The sequence below is a fragment of the Sceloporus occidentalis genome, unplaced genomic scaffold (genome assembly GCF_023333645.1).
Source record: "Sceloporus occidentalis isolate IW3139 unplaced genomic scaffold, rSceOcc1.0.p SCAF_2, whole genome shotgun sequence".
NCBI classification, from domain to species: Eukaryota; Metazoa; Chordata; class Lepidosauria; order Squamata; family Phrynosomatidae; genus Sceloporus; species Sceloporus occidentalis.
The window spans coordinates 258,684,611-258,699,352 of record NW_028316982.1 but is presented as its reverse complement, the minus strand read 5'-3'; positions in this window follow the sequence as shown (position 1 = coordinate 258,699,352).

The window sequence follows — 14,742 nt, the reverse complement described above, 5'->3', positions numbered from 1 at the left end:
ATCTGAATTACTGAAGTGATTCCAGGATGGGGGCCATGTGCTAGACCTATTTAGCCTGTGTCTTTTTGACGCTGATTTTTTCCACTTCTTTTTCAATACATCGAATCTGCGCAAGTGTGAACCACATGCAGTTTGGAATCGATTCAAATTTCTCCTTCAGTCGGCTGGAACTAAATCATTTTGAATCGATTCATTTATGAATGGGAACCACAAGTGGATTATTTTGGAGAGAAAAATGCGAGCGAGGCAATTGTAGTGGGGAAAAATGCAATTGGAGCAAATGTAGTGGGAACCACACTCCACTGTCGAATCAATCCATCGATTCGGATTGCACACCGATTTATCTGTGAGAATGGGGCCATAGATTCTTATAGGGATCTATATAGGGTTTTGAACCTTGGATTATGACTCTGGAGGTCAGGATTCAATTCCTAGCTCAGCTATAAAACCCACTGGGTGACTTTGGGTGAGTCACACTCTCGCAGCCTCACAGGATGGGAATGACACCTGCCCCCAAAGAAACTTACCAATACAATACAATATCTCACCGAAGTGTTATAAGAGTCAAGTGCAAAGGAGGGGAAACAAGAAAATATGGAGTTACAGTCCAAAAACATATAGAGAAATCCATTATTCCCTCCCCTGTCCAAATTGTTCAGATCATAACACTTAGGCAGTTACTACATGTGACTTTTAAACTGCGATTATAGTAATAAAATAGCACTTTCAGTAAAACTTATGACACAACGTCACCTCCAGCCTGTAGCTGCCAGGTCTGCCAAGTGTGGCTAAGGCATCCTTTTTCATTGATGGGGTCAATAACTCCCAATCGCACAGCAGTATCAGGACCCCTCAGGTGCAAATACTGCTGCCATGGAAGTTGCAAGATGGACAGTCACACAGTGTCACAGACTTTTCCTCTCCCTGGTTCCACCTCCCCTTTGCTATTTCCAAGCAGCCTGATTCACTTTTTAAGAATTTCTTTTTCTGTTTTTTTAACTTAAAAACTTAAATCTTATACCAGAAATGCAGAACTGCATTTTAAAAAGTAAACAGTAACATGAAAAGCATGATGGATACAGCATAGGGCAGGGAGGCAGGATTTAGGGGGAATGTGAAGAAGAGTGTGTTAGTGGCAGCAGCTCCTATCACGCATTTGCAAGGACATGCGATAATGGTTGCTCAGAAATGAATATGTTTGCATTTTTATTGATTTGCATGATTACAGCAATAATGAGGCTCATATGATAAAGTTCTTAGTCCATAAAGTCCTATTCTGGCTTTACACTTCTCATTCTTAGAGATATTAGAACAATATGTCCCCTGCTCTTCTTCTTTTAAATATTTTAAGACTTACAATGCAAGTGCATTTGTGAAGTGGCACTTTTGCTTATAACATCATAACTCTAAAAAGAAAATTCAGAGAGGGAAATTTGCCATAGAACGACCTCAGAAAACCAGCAAACTGCCCTCAAGTCAGCTTCTACTCATTGTGACCCTATAAATGAGGGGGCTCCACATCGTTACCCAAAAGGTGGGGGGACTTGGGGTCCCCACCAACAGTGACAGTGTCTCTTTGATAGTTATTATTAGCTCAACAGGAGGCCTGTGAGAGGTTGGATAACTTTAAGAGATCTTTTACAACTATGTATACCAGTACTAATTGCAAAGAGATTCCAGTGTCAATGAATAAAAGTGTTTTATTTAGAAATGTGTAAAGATGTGTGCAGAAAGAAAGGTATGAAAAGTTGGATAGTGAGAAATTGGGAGTTAGGTGGGGTGATAGTCCTGAAGAGGGAATTCCAAGGAAGACAGAAAGTGGCTCAGAGTCTGATGGAGATACAGTGAGTGAGTGAGATCCCCTGTTCACATATGAGGTAAAGCTGGAGATGATATTTATATCTGATTTCATAGCCTTGTGGAAAACTTGGCACTATCCTGCAGTATAACAAAGACCTGATGGTCTTCCCAGGGAATCAACAATAGGATTCCAGAATGACTGATGGCTTTAACTTTGGAGTAACAAACCATTTATTGGATTTGACACAACTCCTGAATGGCTGGATAGGAAAGATGAATAGGCCAGGTTGAGAAGGAGATATGGTCTTTAACTGCTTTGTGATGGGATTTACTCAGTCTCTATAGTGAGAGGATATACAGAAAGTCTGGGAATGGTTGGAGTGATCAGAAAACACAATTAACCATTATTTTGGTATTACCTAGATCCTCCATATATCTTCAGGTCAATGTGCCTTTCCCCTGTGTCCCTTCCTAGTGTCCAAATATCATTGAGATCTCTTAAAACAGTGATTCCCAAAATTTGGCCTCTAAGTGTTTTAGACTTCAACTCCCAAAAGCCCCAGCCAGCTTGACCAACAGTCAGGAATTATGGGAGCTAAAGTCCAAAACATCTGGAGGACTAAAGTTTGGGAACCACTAACTTAAAACATGCCTGACTCTAGATATCAAAATAGGAAACCTATACTCCAGGGAGAGGAGTGTAGGGTATGCTAACAAGGTCAGCCTGTCATCAACAGTCCTGCTCAGGCCTTGCAAACTCAGGGCTGTGGCTTCCTTGGTTGAGCCCATCCGCCTGCAGTGTGGTCTTCTTCTTTTCAGTAAAACCATATCCTTATTTAAATAAACCTTGAATAAGCCTTACTGCTGATCCAAGAACTCTTTAGAAATAGTTTCACAAAAGAACAGAATGACGAAGTATGAGAGTGACAACAACTAGTAAAACCCGGCAAAGCCCAAGGGGCAATACCATAAGAACTAGTGCTTCTTAAAACCAATTTGGAAGAGCCCTTACTCTGAATACAGCTCTGTGCATTTTCAAGTCTTCACCAGTGTAAATGTGTGGAAGAGTTTCATCTCTTATTAAGCAGCAGGCTTTCAGACAAAGTTTGGATTTACTTTTTGCATTTACCTGGACCGGGAAAAAAAATAGCAAAATGAAATATCTCTTCCAACACAGTGAAAGACGCAGGTTAAGTGTGCTGATGCCATCTTTTGTGGACATAGTTGACGATCAGACTTCACCTTGAATTCTGTGTCCAATTCTGGGCACTGTAATTCAAAAAGGATAAGGACAAGCTGAAATGGGCCCAGAGAAGGGGTGACCAAAACTGTGAAAGATCTGGAAACTATTCCCTATGAGGTGACATGATAGTAGATTAAGATAGTAGATTAAGAAGTGACATGATAGTAGTGTTTAAATATTTGAAAGGATGTCATACTGAGGATGGAGCAAGCTTGTTTTCTCCTGCTCCAGAGACTAGGACATGGAGCAATGGATTCAAACTAAATGAAAAGAGATTCCACCTAAACATTAAGAAGAATTGCCTGCTGGTGAGAGCTGTTTGACAGTGGAATATACTGCCTGGGAACGCAGTGGAATCTCCTTCTTTGGAGGGTTTTAAGCAGAGGCTGAATGGCCACCTGTCAGGAGTGCTTTCATTGCATCCCTGCATGGAAGGGGGTAGGACTGGATGACCCTTGTGGTCTCTTCCAACTCTATGATTCTATGATTTTAAATGCAGCCATCTCTGAAAATGCATTCCCAGCCTTGTGCTCTTAGAATGACCTGCCAAAGAATGCATAGGCATTGCCATCTCAGATCTAGATCAATTTTGACCCAGTGGTAGTATTGTACAGCTTTTCCACATTATCAGCTCTGTTTGGAGTAGCTTATATTCAGCCCTAGCTCTTGCTGTCCTGAGATGGGTATAGTCAGAGCCTGGGGCTTTTGGATCTGTGATGTAGATATTTTTCCCCTCCTCTGGAGTGGAATTTTATGAGCTTTACCTGCCAGCTGTTCTCATTAAGCCAACCCTCCTTGGCCAAATTCCTCTTTGGGTGGTTTTACAAATGTTACTTTTCATTAAGCAGAAAAATTGTGGTTAACTACAACTGTGACACCACAGAATAATAGTATTTCTTTTAATGAGAGTGATTAATCACTCCCTCCTCACCTTTTCTAGCCTTGTGCCTTTATCCGAATCAGAAAACACTCACTTCTTCCAGAATGCTAATTAGGACATTGGGGCTTTAGAGAAAATAAACCTACTGGATTCAACTCCTGAAGGGTCAAGACCCCCTTTCTCTCCTGCAACCCTACCAGCTATGCCTGTGTGCGATTGGGAACTGTATTGTGCTCTTAACGGCCAATGGTCTGAAAGTTATTGTCAGTCCTTAACCAGAGTAGCATACCCTCCAACTATCCTGATTTGCAAGGACAATCCCAATTAGTCATATGTTGTCACACTTTTCCAGCTGCTTTCAAAATGTCCCAGTTTCTCTCTCCTGTCACGTCCCCCCTTTGTCTCACTGTACTTCAGTAGGTAAGTTCAAAATGCAAAAGTAATTTGCATTCAGTTGACTCAGCAGGAGGAGAGGGATTTTCCCCCCCTTCCCAATAGGTTTAGCAAAAGCAAACTGAATCTCACCACTCTAATTTAACTCTTAATGATCAGTGAAAATGCACTTATGACCTTTTGATGTAGTTGTGCTCTCTGAAGGCATCAAAAAACAATTTCTTGTTATCTTCTATGTAGCTTTCCTCCAGACATTTAAAGAGTAAACTTGCTCAGGTTTTTTCTCCATGAACTATAAAATATTCTCAGTTCCAAGTCATGTTACTCTGTTTTAGTATAAAAGGTATCTAGTAGTACCTTTGAGACTAATTTTTTTTCACATAAGCTTTTACAGACTACAAATTACTCCATCAGCTGCATATCTACCTGTCCAAGTTGTTGTTGTGTGCTTTCAAGTCATTTATGACTTATGGTTACCCTAACATGAACTCATCATAGGGTTTACTTGGCAGGTTTCTTCAAAGGGGGTTTGCCATTGTCTTCTGCTGAGGCTGAGAGTGTATGACTTTTAGAGTTATAGTCCAACACTCAGAACTCTGCACACTCTGTCTCTCTTGACACACAGGTAAGTTACCTTATGCATGAAGTTATACTTTTCTGGTCATTGCATGACATCCATATTCATAGTTACACAAGTATAACCATTGCACATTAAGTTGTCTCCTGCTTTTCTCTCAGACTGGAACTAAAGGTGACTTGCAAAAGCAAATGACTGCAATAAAATCAGATAGAGTGAAAAACATACAAAAGCTAAGATTAAAATGTTATTAAACTAAAAACAGAATTGAAGCCGTTTAAAATATTATTTTAAAACAGATATTAAAAACAATACAGTGTGCGCACACAAAAAGTCTGTCTCTTGTTAATAATCAAATCCCAAAGGACTGCTGAAAGAGAAAGGTCTTAACCTACTGCCAAAAAGACAGCAAAGAGGAGGCCAACCTAAATCCTCTAGGGAAGGAGTTCCCCTACTTTCCCACCAAATGTATTTGTCATGGTGAATAGACAGAAGTGCTTCTTTTGAACATCTTAATGTTCAAGCAGGCTCATATGGGAAACCTGGCCTTGAGCCATAAGTATATGATGAACTGGACTGAGTCCATGATAGGTTATGCTAGAAATTTCTATTTCCTTATTGGTCTCAAAGATGCTACTGGATGCCTTTAAAAGAGCTACTGTATCAACAGTACTAGATGAATTTGCCGGGCAGACTAACTCCTTTAAAGTTCCAGCTAAACCCTGGAGTAAATCCATTGCTCCACTGACATGGAAATCATTAGCCAGCACTGAACAAAAGTGTGTAGATTGTTGATTTTCCCTTGCCACTGCCAGACTGTTTTTTCTATTCCACTGAGAGTTGCAGTTTTCAATATTGTAGTGATGACCACATGATGCAATATAATTTTCTGTCATTAACTTTCTTCCAATTAGAAATAGCTGAATAATTTATCAGAGATATAGTTTGTATTACTGACCAACTCAGCTTTTCTCTGCCCAATCCACTCTTTTAATTCAAAATATCTTCAGCTGGGGAGAAGATTGAAATTGCAGAATGTTGTAAAGTGGAATTTCCAGCTCGGCTAAGATAAACAGGATTAGGATGTTGTAATAGCCCTCCTAATAAATTAACTTTATCAGCTTCTTTTTGCACTCAATCACATTATGTGACATTCACCAATCTAAAAGATTTCATTTTAAACTTTCTGATTAATGCAGCTTAGATTAAATATTTCAGACCGTAGGGAGACCAACAAAAATGTGTTTGGTAACCAAGATTGCAGCTTTGCATGCCAGCATGGATTCTTTTAAGAAGCTTCTAGACAATAGAGGACTGCGGAGACGAAGAGAAGACCTGCTTTGGAATGGATTCAGGAAAATACTGTGTAAACATGCAGAAAATATTTCATGGCTTACGCAGTTTCAGATTGTACCTTCAGGAGCTGAAAAGACATCAGCAGGAAGATATGGAAATGCTGAGCCTAGGTACCTATGAAGCAGGATTAAGAGTCTCTTTTTTATTTATTAGGAAGCATTATTGAAACTGTTTGGGCAGAAATGGGTTTATATAAATAAAACATGGCTTGCTCATAGATAAAGCTAGGCAGAAACTTTTCCATATTTTTTCGAAAACTGACAGGAGGACAAGAGAGTTTTAGTAATGAGTTTAAGGTGTAGGGGGTATAAAAGTCAAGCTTAAAGTGAATATATTTGTTGTTATTGTTGCTGTGTGCCTTCAAGTCATTTCTGACTTACTACGACTCTAAAGCTGCAGAACATCATGGGATTTTCTTGGGAAGATTTGTTCAGAAAAGGTTTGCCATTGCCTTCCCCTGAGGCTCAGACCATGAGCGGAAAGGATACCAGGGATTGCCAGGAGTTTGAAAATTGTGTCTCTGGAGTTTATCACACGTGAGGAATTTCTCTTAATTTCGAATGAAAAGAAAGTGGGGCCAGAACGCATTCATGTAAAGTCGCTAGTTTAGCGAAATTATGTGAAAGCTCATTGCATTCGAACTGGCTCCCCATTGCCCAAAAATAGCATGCCATTGCCTGAATGTGCGTGTGGCAGTCTATCATGCAATAACGTGAAACCCCTTGATTGCACTCGGACTGACTTCCCATTGCCTGAATTTACATGTGGCGGTCTATCACTCAATAACGTTAAACCCCATGATTGCATTCAGATTGCCATTGGATTATACTTCCAATTTCCCTTGTCTGATAAACTCCTCTGGCTGCAGCTGGACTGCAGAAATAACCTGGTTTGACATCACTTTAATTGCCATGGCTCAATGCTGTGGACTTCTGGGGTTTGTAGTTTGTTTTTTGCACCAGAGCTCCACATCTTAGCTTCCATGACATGATCTTACAGAATCCTGGGGTTTGTAGTTTGGTGAGGTAGTTATAATTCAGGAAATGTTGAACTGCTGTACTACAGACTTCTAGCCTTCTAACTACAATTGACTTCTAATTAGCTAACAGTGGTTTCTAATTCATCAAACTACCAAACCCAGGATACTCTAGGATGGAGCCATGTCCGTTAAAATGGTATCAAACTGCTATAACTGTGAACTGTGGGTATACTCGTTGAGTCCAGAAAAGTCCCTTTTCTATGCTCTGCATTTGGCAGAGTTTAAAGTTTGGGTACCGTATAACTAAATACTGCAGTTAATCAAAAATGGAAGAAAAGATTTTCGATCTCTTCCTTGTAGCTGTGACAAAAAGAAAAAAGGGAGTGCGTGAGTCTAAAGTTTGTCACCTGTGTCTTAAGTTGCCAGTTAACCTTGCTCTCCATAGTAATTGTCCTTTATGAAAACCTAGGAGCTTTCAGGGTAACTTAGGCTAGGATGAAAACAAAAGGAAAGCAAGCCTGCAACAAGCCCATGGAATGCCTCTTTCTGAAAAATCAGGTGTTGAAAAGGAATTGATTCCTTTTTTCCACACAACACAAGAGTTTGCTTTGCCTACAATAAGAACTTCTACCTTAGAAGAAATAAAAAAGACTGGGAAGACTCTAAGAATAACATTAAACCCTTCTTTCCCTGAAAGGAGTCAAAACTGTGTTTGCATGTTTTCAAGCTCCAAAAGTGATGATTAACCTGAGGCTGTCATTCTTTGGTCACATCATGAGAAAACATGACATGGTGGAAAAGACAATGGCTGCATCCACACTGCAGAAATAATTTAGCTCGACACCACTTTAACTGCCATGTGTTAGGAAGGATCAAATTAGGGGAATTTACGAGAGGTGTGTCCTAACAACGCACGCAGCGGAATCAGGTCCCTATGTGTATAGTCCAACCCCAAGAGAGAAAGAGACTCAAAATGTCAATGAGTTGCAATAAAAATATGAAACATTTATTAAAGTCACACAACAAAGGGGATCACACACACACACACACACACACACACACACACACACACATTCAATGCTAAAGCAAGGCAGGGGTGAGTTCAGGAGTAAAGAAGAAAAGATAGAGGCACCATTGGGATATTTACCTTAGGAGTCTTCTCCAAAGTGACGGATGTGCGGGATGGTGAATGGTGAGACACGGCCAAGGGAACGGGGAAAGAAAGCGGCAGCCATGATGGCTAGGAGCTGAGTTCCAGCGGGAAAGCTAACCAGAGGCCCGAAAGACAGTGAGCTTGGCTTCGCTCAAGTGATTTCAGCAGAGCCCAAGGCTCAGGGATCGCAAGCTTGGAGCAGGCTGCTCGACAAGCAAGGTATCAGGTTTGGAACTCAAAGCTCAACAAGGCCAGCTTGGAATCACACTCAGAACTTCTGCTCTACAAGCCCACTGGAGGGTTGGAAGTGGGGTCCTTTTATACCCCTAAACATAACCTCAGGCTATGGCAGCCTGGCGAACAAAGGCTTGAGGACTTTATCTTTGTCTAAGCTGAAACTTACACAATGGATACACAAAGAGGAGGTCTGGCACTTTTCAGGGGGAGACAAATATCTCGATGGTGGAGCAGTTAACTTAATCACTGGCTCTCAAAAGGAGGAAGCTCTGCTATTGTCTTCCTGCTTTGGGCAGCCTGCGAAACTAGTATGGCAACTCCCAAAACTGCTTGCTGAAAGGTTCAAACTCTACCTTTTTCCTTTGACCAAGCCTAGCAAGACAGCTGGCTACGTGGTCAGCTCGCTCTTAGGGTAATGGCGGCTAGCGATGGGGTCAGTCAGGGGAAATAGATTTAGATTGCATGGCACCCAAAATTTATATAAAACCAAACTTGGTAACACATGGCTCAGTGCTATGGAATTCTGGGAATTGAAGTTTGTTGTGGCACCAGAGCTTTGCTCTGAAGCTTTGCTCTGATGCCACAACAAACTACAAATTCTTTGCTGCAGCACCACATTGCTGGTTTATGTTCAGCTTATGATCAACAATAATTTCAATAATTCCTTTTGACATGTAGTTCTGAGCTGTTTTTTGTAGATAAAAGTAGAATTTTGCATTCATCTCTGTTGAATGACATTTTATTCATTACCACCCAGTTTTCTAGCAATCAAGGTCCTTTTGAATTCTGTTCCTATCTTCCAATGTGTTCACTATCTCTCACAGTGTTGTATTCTCCACAAATCTGATGTGGATTCTCTACACTCATCATCTAAATCATTGATAAAAATATTGAAGACCATTGGCCCCAGGTCAGAACCCAGGAGCACTTCACTTGAAATCTCCTTCCATTTGGAGGCACTGATGACAACTCTTTGGGCATGGTTTTTCAACCAATTTTGGATCCATCTGATGGTGTTTCCATCTCTTCCATGAAGCCTTCTCTAGTACATGGAAGGCTAAATTGTTCTCCATACCCCTTATCATCCTCATTGCCCTTCCCTGAGGCTAGTACAATTATTGTTGATTACTACAGCACGCCCGCGCTATAGCGGGCGTGCCATACGTGGTCTTGAGCGTACGCGCTCAAGCCGTGGGGAGCGCGCAGGGTGGAAGGGGCAGAACGTCCCATTCAATTGAATGGGGGCACGCGCCCATGGCGCCCCACCACACTGCCGTGCATGAGCCCCATTGTTTCCAATGGGGCTTGAGCATAGGCGGAATTCGCCTTACGCAGCGGGATCCGGAACAGATCCCCCGCGTAAGGAGAGGGCCGACTGTACAAGTCCCAGCATCCCTAGCCAACAATCGCTCATGAAAATGATTGCTGGGAGCTGCAATCCAACAACATCTGGAGAGTCCACAATTCCTGCCGCTGTTCCAATGGTTCATCATAGAGGGAAATATTGTTTTTGTACTCTCCATGTAGCCTTGGCCTAAAAGTAAATCAGGGCGGAAAGCATGTCACTGGACTGCAACTCCCAACAGGCCTAGCCAGAATAGCTAATAGTGAAAATTTCTGGGATTTGTCATCTAACAACATTTGGAGAGCTGCCTGATTCCCAGTTTTGCTGGAGACCTGTAACCCCAATATAAGCTGTCTTCTTTGACCCAGAAATCTCATCTCACATTACTTACATATTCGTGACCCAAGTTCTGTTGACCATTTCCCAAGAATTCTGATTGCAATTTGTTTTGAAAATGAAGTGCCTGCCTCTGGTGCACCTTGGTTTAAAGGGGAAATCACACTGAAGGGTGAGGAATCTGCTGCTGCAGCAAATTCAGGTGGTGGAAGAGATAGACAAGGGCTTAAAATCTGGATGAGAGAGTCCAACTGCAGCTCGCAGGTTGCCCATCTCTGGGTTTAAACTTCACCCATTCTGAGTAGTTTAAAGACTATCTTTCCTCATTGCTTGCCCACATCTTTTCTCCTGCTGCTGTCAACCTCTTCCACCACTTGTTCAAAGATTAATAGGAAAGGGCTGCATCTCTCTGTGTGGGGAAAATTACAAATTTTGTGATCAGAAAAAAAAAGAAGGAAACGGAACATGCAGCTGTGAGATGTTAGATAACACTATCTTAGGAAATACTGGGAGATTTTCTTTCGGGATCTGCTTTGAGAAAGTTAAAGGACTATTATGGCTGCTGCCACACTGCAGAATTAATACAGTTTGACACAGCTTTAACTGTTAAGGCTCCATGCTATGGAATCCTGAGATTTGTCTTCTGTTTTGGCACCAGAGCTCTCTGACAGAGGAGAATTATCTCACAAAACTACAAATCCCAGAATTCCATGGCATGGAGCCATGGCAGTTAGTGTCAAACCGCATTATCTCTGCAGTGTGGATGCAGCCTACATCACTTACTTTGACCTACGGTTTACCTGAACCAAGTATTACCTGAACAATGTAAGTCGCCAGTGATTTTCCTTGAAAATTAAACCAGGGCTGTGCTCACTGGGAATTTCTCATCTATCAATCTTATTTACATACTGATCATCTAAAAGAAGCTTGCCTATTTTAAACCTTCTTGTTATATATGAATTCTTTGTCAGATTAAAAAAAAAACACGTTTGGATGGATGGGGAGGAAAAGGAGATAAGGATGCCACTTGGAGATCAAAAGTATGTTGCTGGAAGAATAGAAAGCTAAGCAACAATGCAGTGTATTCCAGTGGCATGTTTTTTCTGCTGCACACTCAGTGTCACTTCTGCAAAACAGCAAATAATGGAGTACAGATGCAGGGTAGCCAGCCAACACAAATCTCTGTGGATTTTTTCCGCTCATCTGTATGTGATTCCCAGAGTAGGCCAACTTTTAACTTTAATTTATGTTAATTCAGTTATTATGGAAGACACTGTAGTTGTTGCTTAGACTCAATTCAGCAATATTTACCATATGCGTAATCACAACAGGTGATTATGGACAAATTGCAGGAAAGGAGATTCTGAGTAAACACTAAAAAGAACATCCTGATGGCAAAAGTGGTCCAATTACTTTAGAAGAATGTGATTTTCCCTTTGTTGGAGCTTTGTACAGGATGGCCACTTCTTAGAGATACTTCAGCTGTGGATTCCTGAACTAGTTGAAGGGACAACATAGTCATTATAGTGTTGTGTGTGCCTTCAAGTTCAGATTTACAGTGACCTGAACATATCATAGGTTTTTCTTGGCAAGACTCATTTCAGAGGAGTTTTCTCTTGTGAGGATGAGTGTGACTTATCCAGGATAACCCAGTAAGTTTCCATGGCAGAGCAAGAATCTGAAACCTGGTTTCCAGCATCCTAGTCCAACACTCAACTGCGATGTTATGCCAGCGTACGCTTCAATATTTCACAGAAGAAAACTGGGGCACTTGTGACCAAGCAAGTATGGTTGTATGGTTAAATATGGTTAAGATGGTACAAGTTATTAATGAAGAACTGAAAAACCAGGAAAGGCTGCAGAAGTTTGCTTTTGCCTGAGTCTACAAGGAAGAGAAAGACTTCACACCTCTTCTTCTTCCCTTTATTATTCTTATTATTAAATCATTCTGAGACCATAAAATATAAGTTGCTGCATTATGGCAGTTGTCCTAAGCCAGTGAAAAGCCACCCAAAGTTATACATTGAAGAATATTGTGAAGAAAACAAGAGATTGAGAGTTTTACAAAGTTTATTGCGATAAAGACCATACAGGGTACAGATCTCATGTAATGGACCCACAAGGCCTCTTCCCTTCTTTTTTAATGCAGCCATTGAATAAGCTACATTAAAAGTGCCCAAAATATAACCTACTTAAATACATTTGCATACTGCATATAAACATAATTCCATTCTATTCTATGCTTTTGAAAAATAAGAACACCCACCAGTATAGTTTATCTTACTTACAAACGATCATTTCTGTTGCCCCTTTAAATACATATCATTGTTTTCATCTCTGAGTCATACATTAGTTCCAGCTGTCATCATCTAAGCATATCATCTCATTTATACACATTTTTAAAACCACCGGCATCATTAGTTTAGTTTTTAAGTTAACAGTCTTTGGCAAGCATTCCCTGGAACTCTGTTTCACATGTGCCAACTGCTCAAAGTTTATTTTACATGTTAGCCTAGACATGCTAGCCTTCTGAAGAACTTTCCTCTTTGTGTTTTTAGATCTACTGAATACCAAGCATAGAATACCAGAATACTATCAAGAATATTAAAGTAGTGCCACTGACATACAGGCATTGCACCTGTGCATGACTGCTTTGAATCAGCCATCAAGAAGTAATAAGATCCTACACAGTAGGAAAACATGAAATACAGTGTAGAAATTGTGCACATAAACACACTGAATACTCCAAGACACCATATTGTGTCAGGTTAAGCCCCATCTGTTAGCATTTTTAATGTTCCAAAGAGAAATTTTTAAAAGTGCTATATATGCAGGTGAAGCACAAGAAAAAAGGTTAAAAGATAGCTAAGTGTTGGGATGATTAGATGAGAGATTATTCAACCTCAGTGGCATGGCATGACTGTTTGATGTCTTACCACCAAGATTTTTCAAAGTGGAAATCTTCCAAAGGATCAGAACACAAGAGTTGCCAATGACATCAATTCTGGATGTGATCGTCTGCCTCCATTTTAGAGGGGAGGGAGATGCTGGACATTCAGCTTCTCAAGGAGAATTCTTCCTCCTCCCCCCTCCTCTTTGCTTACAAAAGGCACCTGTGGGCTTAACAAGCATGACTTTGGACAGCAGAGCAAAGCCCCGGTCTTCCCATCAGTTTTGTATGGCCAAAGACTAGTGTCAGCCAAGCATCAGTCCAAGACAGATCCTTCAGTGTATTGGCACACATTCTGCACTGAGGACTCCAAGTGTGATTCACAGGACAGAGAACATATGATCCGAACAAAGTTGGCAGTAGCATATCTTCTGCACACATGGACAGAAAACTGCCAAAACTCCCCAAAGGAAGCAAAATTAAAATTGGTTTTGCCTGTACCAGGTATTTTTTGGGCAGGTAAATTATGTACAGAATATTCAGCATCACAACTAAACTAGATAGAACAGCAGCAGAATTATGCATTTGAACATTAACCTGCTACACAGTCAAGTGAAAAAGAGAAGGAGACCACATTTAAGGTTCAAAACAAGCACACAGGAGAGGAACATGGATCTTTCCCACACACATTGTTTTTACCTCCTTGTAACAAGTGCTCATTCTGAGGTATGAGAAGGGAGTGTGCCTGAAGGAAAACACTCCCTACCCCAAACTTTACATGACTGCAGCAGATCCAGTTTTAAAACATACAGATTTACTACCGTGGTTTGGTTCTTAACTAAACAGAAAGCCATGACAGTAGCATATTATTGCTATATGGAAAAGCACCTTTGAGACTAACTGAAAGAAAGAAGTTCGTAGTGTGAGCTTCCATAGACTTGAGCCTATTTCCTCAGATGTATACATGAGAAAGTATGTTCAAGTCTACAAAACCTCATGCTACCAACTTTTTTCTTTCAGTTAGGCGGGTTACAAACAGCCCTCAAGGGGCTGTTTTCCCGCCGCCGCCATTTGCTGTGTAGGGAAGCCCCAGTGGCCAGACCGCGAGGCTTCCCCGCACAGCAAAAAAGGAGCGCCGAAATGGCGCTCCGTTTCGAAACGCGGAAGTGGCACCGTGAGGGGCGGAGCGCACCCTCACGGCGTCACTTCCGCCACAACACGTCTGGACGCACAGCGTCCAAGATGTCAAAATGGCGGCACCCATGTGGATGGGCGCCGCCATTTACGACGCGCTCCGCGCGTACTGGGAGAAAAGGCCGTGAGGAAGGTAAGAACCTTCCTAACCCTAATACGGCCCTTCCTAACCCTAGTACGCGCAGAGCGCGTACTTTATGGCGGTTTGTAACCCGCCTTAGTCTCAAAGGCGCTACAAGATCTCTTTGCATACTGATTTACCAGACTAACATGGCTATGTCTTTGAATATTATTGCTGTGTTGTTGTTCCTTTCCCAATATGAATTTTAGTATCATCGTGCATAACAAGGAGTGGCCTT